Raw genomic sequence first — 11,922 nt, 5'->3', positions numbered from 1 at the left:
GGCCGTAAATGGGCCCAAATATTCGGCGAACAATTAACGGGCCAGATCTGGCTTCGGGCCGTAAATGGGCCATTATTGGGCTGGCCCACTAGTACCTGAGTAAGTACTACGGGCCTTTGGCTGGGCCGGCCTTTTTAACCTATATGGGCCTCTGTTGGGCCGTGCCACGTGTCCACGTATCATAGGCGCTTTGGGTCCAATGAGTGGATGACATCTGTCCCAACGGTGAGCCGACACGTGTTTCCTCCAGCCAATGATGATTTTACACATGGAAAATCCCCATTGGTCGGGGCTGTTAATGGGTTATCGGATCCAAAACCGGACTCGATAGCTTAACGGCGTTCCGTTACGGTGGATGCCACGTGTCGGTCACCATTGACGAAAGCACTTCTGTGACGCGCGATTTATCGTCATGGAAGTGGACACTTCCGTGATGATAATTTTGGTAATGTCATGGAACACTTCTACGACAGCACAGGTATGACTATCTTGATTCTGTCATAAATTTGTCATGGATGTACATGCATGACAGAAAACGTGACCTACTGTGACAAACACGTATCATCACGGAAGTGTATTTTTTTGTAGTGAGGGCCCGAACCTGGGTAAACATCGTGTCCCCCGTCTCCTGTTACCATCGACCTTGGACGCACAGTTCGGGACCCCCTACCCGAGATCCGCCGGTTTTGACACCGACGATAACCATGAAACTTGTCATCATGATTTTAATTTTCAATCTCATGATAGTTATTTTGTTGAGTTTGCTCCCACTACTATTCATGAGAATAAATTTGCTTATGTGGAGAGTAATAAATTTTTTATGCTTGTGGATCATGAAAAGAATGCTTTATGTGATACTTATATTATTGAATTCATTCATGCTGCCACTGAAAATTATTATGAGAGAGGAACATATTCTTCTACATATTACAATAATACCAAGTTCCCTCTCTATGTGTTGAAAATCTTGAAGTTATGCTTGTTTTGCCTTCCTATGCTAGTTGATTCTTGCTCCCATAAATTGTTTGCTCACAAAATCCCTATGCATAGGAAGTGGATTAGACTTAAATGTGCTAGTCATATGCTTCATGATGCTCTTATTATGTTTCAATTCTTATCTTTTATGCGAGCACCATTGAAATCATCATGCCTAGCTAAAAGGCATTAAAGAAAAGTGCTTGTTAGGAGACAATCCAACACTTTTACCTACTGTTTTTGTGTGTTCACATGATTAGGCTACTGTAGTAATCATGTTCTATTGCTTTTATTTCAATGAAGTGCCAAGTAAAGCCTTTGGGATAGTGTGGATGATAGTTGACTTGATTCTATGCAAAAACAGAAACTTTTGCATACAGTGCAGAAATTCTTATCTTTTACTGGAACGTGGACAAATTCTGAAATGTTTACAGTTGATGGGTATACAAATTGTCTATGTTGTCCTAATTTTTTTAGAATTTTTGGAGTTACATAAGTATGACCTTAATTTAGATCCTTACGTACTGTTCTGTTTTTGACAGATTCTGTTTTCAATGCATAGTTTGCTTGTTTTCTAGTTTCTATGTCTTATATTGCTTAATATAAATTGTGGAAATGATAAGTTACAGTAGGCATTGTGTGAGAACAATTATGAATCTTGTCTTTGACAGTACCAAAGTGAATGATTTGTCTTTATCAAACTAACCCATCTCACGAAGTTCCGTTAAGTTTTGTGTGATTGAAGTTTTCAAGTTTTGGGTGCAATATTGATATGAGGAGAATAAGGAGTGACAAGACCCTAAGCTTGGGGATGCCCAAGGCACCCCAAGGTAATATTTAAGGAATATCCAAGTAACTAATCTTGGGGATGCCCCGGAAGGCATCCCCTCTTTCGTCTCCAACATTATCGGTAACCTCACCTCACTTTGAGCTATGTTTTCATTCATCACATGATATCTGTTTTACTTGGAGCGTCAATTTATTTTGTTAGGATTTGCTTGATGTTATTTATAATAATATTTTGCATCTTTTATTTCAATAAAAGTGGCATTGATAGCCTTTACTATGCTTATTCTACAAGTCTACATGTTGCTGTTTGAAAACAGAAAGTTTACCACTGTTGCAGAAATCCCCTAGAAAAGTAAGAATGTGATAAAATGTTGAAACTTTTTGCACAATAAGCTCTGATAAGTTTTATACAGTGTGTTAAATTTTCAGGATTTTTTGAGTTGAATAAGAGTTGATACTCTTGCATTCTTTACAGACTGTACTATTTTGGCAGATTGTTGTTATGTTTGCATTGTTAGCACATGTTTTCTTGTTTAATGATCCTATTTGAGGATAGGAGTATTAAATATGCAGAGGAATTTAGTATGCAATGTTGAATAATAATTTTAGTGATTTGCTACAGTAGAGAATGATAAGATTTTTGCATTGGTTTATACTAACTTATCTCACGAGTTCGTGTTGAGTTTTGTGTGGATGAAGCTTTTGAGATTTAGGGAAACCGTGATATGAGAGGAATTAAGGAGACACAAAAGTTCAAGCTTGGGGATGCCCAAGGCACCCCAAGATAACATTTCAAGAAGTCTGAAGCACCTAAGCTTGGGGAGTCCCCGGTAGGCATCCACCTTTCTTCTTCAACAATTATCAGTTAGTATCGGTTGAGCCTAAGTTTTTGCTTCTTCACATGAGTTGTGCTATTCTTAGAATGTCATTTTATTTTTATTTTGCTTGCTGTTTTAATAAAGTACTTAGATCTGAAAGTTTTTAAATAAAATAGAGTCCTCAAATAGTTGCCAGGGAGGCTAAGTAAGCAGCATTCACATCCCGTCAACGAAGCTCTTTTCTATGGAGTTGCTCTAGTGCTTCACTTCTATCTTTTTGAGCATGGTGTGCTTTAGTTTGGTGCTACAGTTAATAGTGGGTCTGAGGGCAAGTTGACTGATGAGGAAGAGTGGATTTCTCAGCACTACCCTTGGACTGGCTCTGACACCGAGCATCCCTCTGCCGATGACGGAGGTGCGGGCGATCACACGGGGATGTGATGATGGAGATCGTCGGCTGTGCTATCACCTGTGGCCGTAGTAGCACTCTTTGCCCTTTTGGTGTCTCTATGTCAAAGGGGGAGAGAGTTTAGGGATTTGTCGAGTTGCGAGTGTGTCTTATTTGCCTTGTCTTTCTCTCTCGCAAACTTTTTTCTCGTCTTTTGATTTGGTTTGGTTTGTGCTCGTGAGACCTGGTTACCCTATCATATGGTGTGAGACATATGCTACCCTATCCTATTATTATCTATGTATGTCGAGTACTTTGGTAGTATGTGAGTTGCATGCTTATCTTATGATTCTATGTTGCTCACTTACTACTCTATTGCATCCTAGCTCACATATCTCTCTTTATAGATGCAAGTGTTGTCAGGCTATAAAATATAGGGGGGTGTTGATCCTAATGTGTGTACTTTGCATTCCAAAGGCACTTCTAATTAAGTGTACACATCTAGGGGGAGCCCGTCTATATTTTGTAGTCTCTGGGGTTTCGCTTACTCTCATGTCATATCTTTATGCAAATCCCGTATTGTCATCAATCCACCAAAAAGGAGGAGATTGTTAGGGCATGTCTCTCTCTAAGTGGTTTTGGTGATTGATGACAATGCATTTGCGGACTAATTGTGTGCATTGAGCATTTCAGAGATTCATTCATTGGCACGAGACAATTCATTCGCCTCGGAGTTCAAAGCGAAGACGGTGTAGGCTCCTTCATTTCGGTTTTGGTGGACTTGAGTCATAGGAGACACTGTACTATCAAGACGGGGTCCGCATCGGAAGGGCTAGGGTGGAATCAACACATACACATCTTCCATGCACCCCCAGCTCATTCCCGCCTCATTGGAGTTCTCCGTTCTCATGGATGTGGCATAAGGAAGGCGCCATCGGTTGTGTCGCCGGTCCAGAGCGGCAGTACCGCTGTCTCACAGCGGTAGTACCACTCCTGGCCATCTATCTATCTATCTATCTATCTATACCTATACTAATTACAGACTTCCGAGAAATTACCACATTAATTAGAAAATTAGAGCCGTTAATCTGGTGGGACCGAGTTATTACGGTGTAGATCAACCCAAAGAAAATCAATCTTTTTTTAGGGTAGAAGATCTATCTATATCTAATTATTGTTTGAACAAACTATATCAATGCAGACCACGTTACAGGCCTCTTGTCAAAATAATTTACAAATAATTAAGTCCATACTAATTACAGACTTCCGAGAAATTACCACGTTAATTAGAAAATTAGAGCCATTAATCTGGTGGGACCGAGTTATTACGGTGTAGATCAACCCATAGAAAATCGATCTTTTGTAGGGTACTAGAAAATCTATCTATATCTAATTATTGTTTGAACAAACTATATCAATGCAGCGTTACAGGCCTATTGTCAAAATAATTTACAAATAATTTAGTCCATAATTTCTCATTGTTACGGACTCAGAAACCACTTTACAACCGCACCGGATTACCCGATGGTGTTGCGCGGTCAACGACCCATCAGCCCATTACAGCCTGAACGTCTGCACCAAAAGCCTCGCACCGAGACTGGTTCTCCTTGGCTTCCTCGACCTATATGCTGCCGCCGCCATCCGCCGTTGCGGCCGCCACTGCTGCCATCCGCCACTGCCGCTGCCGCCGCCATCCGCTGCTGCCGCCATCCGCCGTTGCCGCTGCTGCCGCCATCCGTTGCTACGGACACCGCTGCCGCTGCCGCCGCCGTCATGCGACGATGCCTCCGCCGCCAATTCCTTCATGATGCTCTGGGTGGTGCGCTCTAGCACTGCATGTTCCCGCCGCCCCTATCGTCCGTCGTCGTGCTGCGGTGCCTGCACTGGACGAGCGCCTTACGCTGGAGGCCATGGTCGTGAGGCCCCAAGTGTACCTCACACTGTAGTCGCTCTAATAAAAAGCCCACATGCATAATCCAATCGCCTGTTGCTAATCCTTCTTCGTCTTACTTCAATGTCATCTTGAAGTTCAGATTTCTATCAACTGATCTGAAAAAGGGTCACAGACTCACGATTCAATCCAGAATCTCCCCAATCCCTTTCTTTTTGGTCTTCAATAACAACATATTTTGGGTTGTGACTATGCAGCATGCCAACATAAATATTTTTAGACCAATTTACTGAATCAATCTCACAATGGTTGATGCAATGGCGGATAAGGCGGCCGTCATAGTCAGTGATGTTGCCAACAGAAGGGGCTGCAGCGGACTGCTAGCGCCAGGATCCCTACTCTATTCTCCATCCGTTCAATTCATCACAGAGGTATGATGCTTGGAGTTTAAATATTCTTTCATGTGTTAAACTAATAAATTGTGCACTTTTGTTGTTGTTATATCAGCTGGTAGTCAGATTTCAAAACTATTGGCCATACACAGTTAGCTTCAAGTACGAGCTGCACATGCATAATAATTTTTTTTGCAAACCTTTATCCCTTAAAGGTACACTCCATTTCTTTTTATATCACACATATGGTTTATATCATTTGTTATTGCCTAACTGTACACTATATGCAACTATGCAAGTACTGCACTCCAGTTAAGATTTTTTGCTGCTAACCATGGTCACTGTTATGTGTAATATTTTTGCAAGTATGGTCAATGCATACTATTTTGTGTAATATTTTTGTAGCTTGAGAGAAACTACGTGTAAGTATCTTCATCATTCTTAGGATGTTAAGTTTAGTGCCCTCGCTAGCCCTTTTAGTGCTTAGTTGCTGTTTCAACGGGGTAACTTCTTTTTCATTCACGAATGCCCATGCTAGGATGCAATGTTATATAGGATAGTTCTTCCAAGGGGGTCGTTAGAGAGGGAAATTTGAAGATGACAGTGTGTTGACTTTTTGAAAATCACTAATCGTCTACTGAATATTTTAACATTCTATCCTGCCCATCGAAATGCTTTGTAATTTTTACTATTCTAATTAGAGACTTATTTAATTGGTGCTTCCTCATTTATCAACGTTGTTCAAACTATCAAATTAATCTATGTAATTGAAATATGTTAACCAAACGAATTAGATAACTCTTGAAGTGGAAAAATGACCCAACCTACACGATTTTACTTAGGAAGTGAATATATAATTTACCTGTAGCAGTCGGATGAAGCATGAGATGCGCTCATATGCCACGTGTGACGAGTCGTCCTCTCCTTGGTCTCTCCTGTTTTCCTTGAGGCATTGTCCCCTTGGTTTCTCCTATTTTGCTCTATTGGGAAAAAATGGATCGTCATCTCTCTGTCTCTCTGTATGTCTCGACAACAATAAACAGGAAAAGGAAATTTGATCGCAGGCTACTTATAAATTAGCTACTTTCAGCCCTCGATGAACTGAGCCTATAGAGCATAATCATCTGTGCCGTTGCAGTCTTAATTTCCATCCCCTAAAAAGCGTCCCTCTTATCGTGATGTCATTGTTCCCAGCCGGCATCACTCCCCGAAAAGCTACTTCATCATACATACAATACAACGTTCTGATGATGCTGTTACAATATTGATCTTGCACTGCACATCTGTCCAAAGGAATTGCATCATCATCTTGCATTGCAGATCTATCCGAAGGCGTCATTGACAAGGGAGGACATTGCTAGCCTGGGCGACTAGATAGATCCCTTCGTCGGTTTTGTATTTTTTTGCCGTTTTCTTATAGAATAGTGGATTAATATCCTCCTGTGTTTCTTAATGAATCTTTTAGTTTTGTATCCATATAGTTGCAAACAAGCCTGACGAAAGAAGACAAGATGCTAGACTAGCGTTTTATACAAACACGAAAATTGTTGCTTTGCATTTCCCTGCAAAACATGGATGGGCACATCTTCATCCTATTTTATATCATTGTTTCAGTACACATAGAGATATTGGTCTGGTCGCTTCTATTCTGATACATCAAATATGTAAGTGAAACCCTTGAAGCGAATGTCTTATATGAATTCGTTATTGCCTGACTACTTAATATTGGTGTCTAAATAATCTTGCCATTTTCTATTTGTTATTTTGGTTTGCAAGCTAACCTTTTAACTGCTGATGACTTTTTTGTTCTAATAACAACATAGGAGGTGGATTTTGTACTATTCTAATTGAGAAAATGCCTGTAATGCAGAATTGCAGTCTCAAGAATGAAACTAAAGAATGTGCGTCATGATGTTTTTCTTTAAGATTAATTTTATAATTTTATATGTCATCTTCTTTTCGCTTCAGGTTTAGAAATGTCCGTCTGCTACATAATGCATGTGTTCAGCCTCAAAATTTCAGTGTTATTTCTACCATATTTACTATTTGTTAGTATTACTTCACAACACGTCATTGGTAAAAGTGTACCGGAAAGAACAACTAATCAATATTTTTGTGCTTTGATGTTTTCCTGCTCTGTTCACATGCTTCTTTAATAGTTTCCATTGGATTACAGGCATGAGCTTCTTTGTCTTTGTGGAGCTAGCAGAAAGCTATTTGTGATCAATCAAAGATAATGAAAACATTTACTCTAGATTTTTATTAGTGTGGATCCTATAAAATACTATGATTGGAAGTCCAATGGACAATCTCATTTTCTTAGTACTGGTAGTTCTATCTGGAGTGCTTTTGCCTTCTATATGTACTGAATTAATAAAATAGCACTTTTAGGAGATGGTGCAGGGGTGCGAACAACTAATCATAGTATTAGTAAATCATTGTATACTATCAGTTATGCTTTTTTCAGACATAATACTATTATTTTGGGTCATGACATAATGTTTCTCTCTCTTTCTCTTGGCATGAGTGCCTGAGTTTTAGTAGAAGCCTTCAGGTTTGCAAGTTGAGATTGAAGGTGTTTGATTTTTGGAGGGCAATATCCATCTAACACTAAAGGTAAAATGTTCTTGAACTGATGCCGCATGGATAAGAGAACTTATTGTGCTACGTGAGAACTACATTTGGCCTCTAATATGTAGCATTATTATAGTTGAATATAGAGAAGAAATTGTTACTATATTCTTTGCCTTTGAATAAATAACTACCATATTAGCTGGCCGCTCTATCTATACACATAAGTATAGTTCTTACCATACACAGCATCATACGTGTATTTCCCATACAAATGTTTGTTGAACCAATCACGCTATATCTTGGATTTGATGTTTCCTCTATACTGTGCTATCTTCTTGCTGTTACAATTGCATCAATGCATAATGAAATCTTCATGCCTTGACAACTTTTAGTATAGTCATGGTATATGGAAGCAATAGGAATTTGAGAGAAACTGGTGAAATATCACTTAATAACACCTCACATAACTTTTCTTTTTATTGTCGAATGTATTTTGTTCTAGATTACATTTATCGACAGAGACGATGTTCAGAGATTCAGGTTTTCTGAAGGCCTAGCAGAACAGATAAATACCAGGTACCATGCTGCAGTGCTATAGTTTTATCGATCAAATTTTGGTTATATGATTACTAATTTAGTAATTTTCGATCCCAACAACTGATAGTGAAGTAGTAGTGATGTGTGCATACTTACACCGTTACACCGAAACTATAAGAAAGGCTACGAGCATGAGAGCCTTGAACATTTGTTGCCAATAGCTTACGCTTTCAGCATGGTACTATATCTGTATAGTCTTACAAGAAACAACCATTGACTCCCGATATCTATATTCTCAGTATACAAATGATTATCGTTGTTGCGGCTGAATCTGTATTCTCAGTATACAAGTGATTATCATTGTTGCTACTGAAGATTTGGCATTCGAAATGACTTTCAGAATTGAATCTGTAAGATTATGCACCTGTAATTTTAATCTTTCACTCTCAATATGTATTTGTAACAGTGATTTACTCTTTGGAAGAACATCTTTCCCTCAGATATTGTACTTCATTAGCAAGAATCCATGATTAGAATGACTGGATTTGTAAATTATCTTTATATTTCCTAATTCATCCATGGGAGATGAAAAAAATAGTTTCAAATATTGATACTCTTTTTTTACGAGTAAAATATTTATATTCTATAATAAAAATAGGTTCAAATATTTATATTCTTTAAATACTATAATCTATAATAATGTGTTTTTGCTCTACTTTTCAGATCACAAAACACTACGTAGATTGGAAGGAAAAGACTCCTCATTTACTCCCCATGTTGATTGCATTAAGGAATACATAACACATCAATTTCATTTTTGCTAAGAATTGGCAAGAGCAGCAGCTTATACCTAATACAGGAAATGGTGCTATAAGTCTCATGTCACCTGAATGCACATTATTTTGAAAATTCCCTATAAATGTAAAAATAGACAACAAGTTGTCATCTTGACCAGAGTTATAGCTTCTGAGATGTATAACCATGGGTACATTCAAACACGTCATCTGATTCAACTTGAAGCGGCATGGTTTGCTTATTTAACACCTATCTATTCAGTGTGCTTTGTGGAATGGCTTATAATCAAAGTTGTATTTTAATGAAAAAAGTAGTCTTCAAAAGGGAGACGAAGCAATTTTAGCTACTACAACACTCATTATAACATTACAGAGTAGTATGCACAATTTTTCCTTTTCGTTTGAAAAAAATAACAGACCATGACTTATATCTCACACAACTCACATGCGTTTATTCATATGCATGTCATACAAAAAATAAAGAAGTTTGGTTTACAAATTTTTAGACCGAGATGAATGTCTCATGCACCGTTGCTTTTCTTTCTATTACTTCGAAAGTAGTTGCTTCGCCACTCGAACTCTTGATATTTCTTTTTATTTCTCATAATACAAATGGCATCTTCTTCTAGAAATCCTAGCTATTATTAGCAAGACACCTAAAATAAGAATCTAATAGTATAACAATAAAGGATTGAGAACCAATGGAATATGCATACAAATCGAAAGATCCAGCAAAAAAAGGATAGAGCCCATGAACACATGTGAAGTGTCTAATCATTAACTAAGTCTTTAACTCTGTTTTTCATATGGATTAGCATGAAAAATTTATAACATGCATTATCAGTATGAAGTTACATGTAAAGCGTATCACCAGGAATTGGATCAAAGGATTTGATCCTCTTTATCATATGGTCATTTTTAGTAAAAGCATATATACCCATGTGATAATCAATTGGTAATACTTCTAAACTTTTAGTGTTGTGGGACAATAAACTAGCCCGTGCAATGCACGGGTCGGCGACTAGTAAGTGGTAGTGCGGCTCTGGTTCAGTGTTGATACCGCCTCGACTCGAGACTGAGTTTCTCGTGTCGGGTTCTGTGGCAGTAGTAGCGGTAGTACCGCTCGTCAGCGGTAGTACGGTGGCTACCACTGCTGCTAGTGCCGCCCAGGCCCTCTCATCCACATCCGCCCCCTCTCCTGGCTCCTGCGTTGTGTCTCTGCGGTAGTACCGCTGGGGCTCGCGGTAGTACCGCTGCTGCTAGCGGTAGCACCGCTCCCCTGAGCGGTAGTACCGCCCTCTGCGGGCTGAGATGTGGGATAATGGTTGGAATTGCTACCCCACTATAAAAGGAGGTCCTCTTCCCCAAGAAGACCTACCTCTTTTCCCCAAGCTCCATTGTTGCTCCAAAGCTCATTTTCACCCGATCTCTCTCCCTAGTCGATCAAACTTTTTGATTTTCCAAGGATTGGTTGAGAACGCCTGGGTCTACACTTCTACCAAGAGAAATTTGATTCCCCCCACTAATCCCTCGCTGATCTTGTTACTCTTGGGTGTTTGAGCACCCTAGATGGTTGAGGTCACCTCGGAGCCACATTCCATTGTGGTGAAGCTCCGTGGTTTCGCTGGGAGCCTCCAATCAAGTTGTGGAGATAGCCCCAACCTTGTTTTTAAAGGTTCGGTTGCCGCCTTCTAGGGCACCACTAGTGGAATCACGGCATCTCGCATTGTGTGATGGCATGAGGAGAATACGGTGGCCCTAGTGTCTTCTTGGGGAGCATTGTGCCTCCACACCGCTCCAACGGAGACGTACTTCCCCCAAAGGGAAGGAACTTCGGTAACACATCCTCGTCTCCGTCGGTTCCACTTGTGGTTATCTCTTCCCTTTACTTTGTGCAAGCTTTTATTGTGTTGTATCTCTTGCTTGCAATTGTTGTTGTTGTTGTTGTTGTTATTAGCATCATATAGGTTGCTCACCTAGTTGCACATCTAGACAACCTTTCTGTTGCTAAACCTAATTTGTTAAGAATAGCTAAAAATTGGTAGATGCCTATTCACCCCCCTCTAGTCAACCATATCGTTCCTTTCAATTGTTCACACCGATCATGCTGCTATAAACGATGTTAAGGAAAAGAAAGATGCTAAACCTAGACTCATTACGTGGGTTCTTTTGCTACAAGAATTTGATTTACATATTAGTGATAGAAAAGGAGCTGAGAACCCCGTAGCTGATAACTTGTCTAGGTTAGAAAATATTCTTGATGACCCACTACCTATTGATGATAGCTTTCCTGATGAACAACTAGCTGCAATAAATGTTTCTCATAACACTCCTTAGTATGCTGACTATGCTAATTACATTGTTGCTAAATATATACCACCTAGTTTCACATACCAACAAAAGAAAAAAAATCTTCTATGATTTAAGACATTACTTTTGGGAAGACCCACATCTTTATAAAGAAGGAGTAGATGGTATTATTAGACGTTGTGTACCTGAGCATGAACATGAACAAATCCTATGGAAATGTCATTCTGAAGCTTATGGAGGTCATCATGCGGGAGATAGAACTGCTCACAAGGTATTGCAATTTGGTTTTTATTGGCCTACTCTCTTCAAGGATTCCCGTAAGTTTATTTTATCTTGTGATGAATGTCAAAGAATCGGTAATATTGTTAAGCGTAAGGAAATGCCTATGAATTATTCACTTGTTGTTGAACCATTTGATGTTTGGGGTTTTGATTATATGGGACCTTTTCCTTCC

At 39.3% G+C, this 11,922-nt stretch overlaps 1 long non-coding RNA gene across 2 annotated transcripts; it reads left to right on the top strand.

Moving 5' to 3' along the window:
- Positions 1-4,486: 4,486 nt before the first annotated feature.
- Positions 4,487-9,405, top strand: LOC120962121 (uncharacterized). Of its 2 annotated transcripts, XR_012182911.1 has the most exons (3): positions 4,503-5,292; positions 5,369-8,403; positions 9,088-9,405. It is a non-coding gene; the product is annotated as an uncharacterized lncRNA (long non-coding RNA). The 2 variants fall into 2 exon arrangements; XR_012182910.1 differs by having other exon boundaries at positions 4,487-8,403.
- Positions 9,406-11,922: the final 2,517 nt, after the last annotated feature.

This window comes from Aegilops tauschii, chromosome 1, assembly GCF_002575655.3.
Source record: "Aegilops tauschii subsp. strangulata cultivar AL8/78 chromosome 1, Aet v6.0, whole genome shotgun sequence".
Lineage (NCBI taxonomy): Eukaryota > Viridiplantae > Streptophyta > Magnoliopsida > Poales > Poaceae > Aegilops > Aegilops tauschii.
This window is presented reverse-complemented; position numbering and strand designations above follow the sequence as displayed.